A 4,114-nucleotide genomic window follows, 5' to 3' on the forward strand; every position below is an offset into this window, starting at 1 on the left:
CATCATACGACTTTGAGTTTGTATTGATAGTTTCCTTGCAACAGTAAGAATTGTATCCAATAAGATTCTTTAAATGCTGTTAGGTGTGCAGCTGCGTAACATTGTACTGTTGAAAGGTGGAGAGCAGACTTAAGTAAAACAGAGCTACGTGAAGCCTTTGCTTTAAGCTGTGAGCAAAAGGATATTTAGTGGTATGTGCATGGAGAATCCACATCCTTGGAAATGAGCTGTCAAAACAGAAGGTTTTTTTTGGAGATCTGTGTTCAACCTCTTTATGCACAGCCTTAACAAAATTTAGAGGTGAATGTGGAATTCTCACAGTGACTGAAGTCTGAGGCCAGTATGGGCTGGAGGACCATTCCAGCAGCATTTATGTACTTCAATTTGTGGTTATAGGAAGTGTGCTTTAAATGAGGGGAAGGAGTTATGCATGAGGAATACTGTTTTTAGATGCTCACATATTTCSGGAATTGTCTTGGTGATTTGTTTCTGGTCTTTTGGTACAAAATTATTGTAAATTGTACTTTGGGCATCTAACATTTTGGTCGTTCTCCTACCAAAGAGATTTTCAAGCTGTGGTTTGAAGGCTCAAGGGGAGAGAGGGGAAGTCACAGAACTGTTTCTTCAGGGAGTATGAAAGTAACTGAGTGGCAAATACAAGCTTACTTTGTAGTAGTCCATTGGGAAACACTGAAGGTTTCACAWTTTTTTTTTTTCTTAGAAAAGGGAAACTCTATGGTTGGAGTTGTACAGAATAGTCTTGCAGTATAGATAACTAGCATTATATTATATTGCATTCTTAAAACTTCACACTTCTTTGATAATGACTGCTTGTCCTTAGAAACTTGTCTTTCTTTTGAAAGAGAAATGTCATTAAAATCAAACCTTCTAAAAATGTGCTGAATTTGAATAACTCAAATTGCTAAAATTTATTTTGACTTCAGTGAAGGTTTTTCCTGTGTCCCATGTGTACAGTTTTACAGCTTTTCTTAAGGGAAGTGGTTCAGATAAAGGTTTACACTAGAATTTTTTCCTGAGTTTTGATTTTTGGCTGTGCTGTTTATAAAATGCAATGTTTAATGCCTTGTGTGTCCTATAGGTACTGTGTTAAATCTGAGTCACAGTCTAATAGCTATATATTTATTGTGATGCAGTTCTTTTCATAATAGTCATGTTGTAACTTAATGTATAGTTGATTTATTTTCCTTTCACTTCAGTGTGCACAGGTATTTTCTGAAAGTATCTGATGTGCAGGGTTAGCAAAAAGCTTTCAAATATTTTGTAAATCAAGATTTAGAAAGTTTCTTGTATTTAATGAAAGAAAAAAAATGAAACCTTTTCTGTACATCAAGAAGTAGGAACGTTATAGATAAAATGGCGTGAGTATTTCTTACTACTGTAATGTCAAAAAGAGATGAATATTCTATTGCAACAAGCTTTCTTTTGAGCTCTAATGAAGGCTATTTCAGGCTGAAAGTGGATTTATATGTAAAAGCTCAAACATCTAAACCAGTGTGGTGAGCAGAAATAACRTGGAGTCCCAAACAATTCCCTCTTCCATTTCTTAGGGTAATTGAATGGATACTCGAGTTGCCAATAGAGCAAAACTGGTGCATAGCAATGCATGGCACCTCTGTTGTAAGCTCAGCATAAACCAGCCTTTTATAAGTTGTGCAGTCAGCCAGCAKAAGTAAGCGAGACACTCTGCTTCTGATGGCTCCACATCTGCTGTCCCCCAGCAAAACCTGAGGCTGGTGGTATCTCCAACTGGTGCTGCACATGCTGGCTAGCTAGCAGAGAGAGCTTCGCAAAATGGCATAGGAAYTAGCATTATTTCTGTGCCCCTTTCCTGTAGGGAAGGGGGTAAGTTGGGTCTTGTTCTCTGGCTACCTGCTTGCCTTCCCCAAAATGCATAGCAACGTAGACACTAGATTTGCAAGGTATTAGAGGAATGAGGATAGAAGGAAAGCAATGGACACAGCATGATCAGGCAGGTCCTAAAAGTTACTTCCTCTTACTAATTTTTCAGGAGATAAATGGTAGTTGGTTTTGGCTTTCCCTGCTCTTTTTGATGAGTAATTGATCTGGGACTTTGTTTCTGTTTTTCTTTACTACTTGAAAGGCAAATTGAGATGTTGGCTGTGGGGTATGCATATTTATTGCTCAGGCCCTCATCAGCTTGCTGCCTGTTATCAGCCACATGCTTAACACTTCTTATGTCTAGTGAGGTAAAAAGAGGCAATAAGCACCCTGTTCTGCTAAAGAAAGTGCTGTGGCATTAGGGAATGACATGGCTGCAAATGAAGAAAGAAACAAAGCATGAGAAAGCACAAGTAGACCAGTCTCTGGCTTCCTGTGAGTCTGCAGTTTGGAACATAGATTTATGATATCAGGAGGAATTGAGATTCATAAGGGTGCATTTATGCCCAAGTCTGGAAAACAGCAGCTATACTTTGGTGTTTAGCCCTTTCATTTCAGTTTGTGGCAACTTTAGTATATATAAGAAAATATGATGTGGGTTTTGAGATAGGAATGTCTTCTCTGGTACAGTAACTTTGCGTGCTGTGCTCCAAAGGTGGAAGTATAAGGCATGGATGGGAATACATCTGTGTCGCTTGCCTGAAATGCAAATCTGTGATGACCAGCTAGRTTAAGATTGAGCATCACTGGGGAATGCTCTGAGAAGCAGAATGGCCTCCGGAGCCRCCTTTTTCTTATACAAACACACTCCATGAGAACTCTGTACCTAGATTCCTCTCAGAGGTCCATCTTTTTTTCCCTTCCTGACCGACATTTTCTTCACAGATTTTTTAATCTTCACAGCTTGGTGCCCACTGTATTAAGGCAGCTCCTTCACTCTAATTTATAAATGTTTTCTGCACTGGACAATAGGGTGTTTCATTTAAAGGCCACTGTGAGGAATTGGTAGAATGGCAAAAGTAGCTYGAAACAAAAGCTAATTATCAGGAAGTAACCTGATTAAGGGATAGTTAAGTRCAGGAAAAATCCAGAGAGCCAAAAGATCAGAAGGACTGGTAGGACTTTAAAAATGGATTTTCTAATCTCTCTTGAATGATTTCTCGTAAAGATGCAGGCATCCACTCATTTCCTGAATCTGACTTCTGCAGAGGATACTGAATGAGGTAGGTAGGTAATGATGTCAGCATCAGCGAGTTGCAGAGGAGTGTGAGCATGGAGGTGTTTCTTGTTCTGTTAAGTCATAGCTCCTGTTGCCCCCTGTGGAAGATCATTCAGGCAAGAGGCAACAGTGGAGAGCCTCAACTTGAGGCTACATATGCTGATTGTCCAGCAGACAGCTGCCAAAATGAAAACATAAWTTGTTCTGCAACAGCTGATCTGAAAAGTGAATGCTTGTTGCTGCTTTTTTCCTCTCACTGGGAATGCCTTGCTACCTGTCCTTGCATCTTGCGTGTTCTTTAGTCCTCCTGGAGGTCTGAGTTCCTATGACCTGGTGTCCGCCACTGCTATTGACACTTATAATGAAATAACAGGATGTTGGCCTACAATCCATTTTCTGCCTGTCTTCTGGGAGGACAGGAATCTTCCTCAGAAATTGCTACTAGACAGAGTTAGTGGTGTTAACAAGTTCATGCAGTTTCAAATGCAGATTCAAKTGCAGTCTTTTGAATGGAGAGTTTTTCTTTCGGTCTCGAGAGATTCAACAATCTTTCTTGTTTGAAGAACAGAGCCTGATCATCTGTAATAAGCTTCATGGAATAAATATTATTTCTCATGCTTCTTGGTGCCACTAGCAAAATCCTGCTATCTGAGGAATGCGGCTTTCTATGTCAAGATGTTTGTGAGAGGAAAGTGGTAATACTGTATTCATCCACGGGGCTTATATTCAACTATGCTAAGTGTGCTACCCAAGACAGGATTGAAAATGACTGTAAGGTCCCTGTTTAGTCAATTGAGAGAGGTGGGCATCTCTTGACTCCTTCCACCGGGGAGAGAGAGACAAGGACACAGCTGCCCAAATCTTCAGTGAGAGGATTGAGGTTAGGTCTAATGTTGTATCAAGTGTGTAAGAAAGAGAATAGAGGAAGGAGGTGTTGCTTTTCTCTCAAAGCCTGTTGTCTCTGGATTTAGTCTT

The sequence above is a fragment of the Rhea americana genome, unplaced genomic scaffold (assembly GCF_003343005.1).
Source record: "Rhea americana isolate MKP2758 unplaced genomic scaffold, rheAme1 scaffold_37, whole genome shotgun sequence".
Taxonomy (NCBI): Eukaryota; Metazoa; Chordata; class Aves; order Rheiformes; family Rheidae; genus Rhea; species Rhea americana.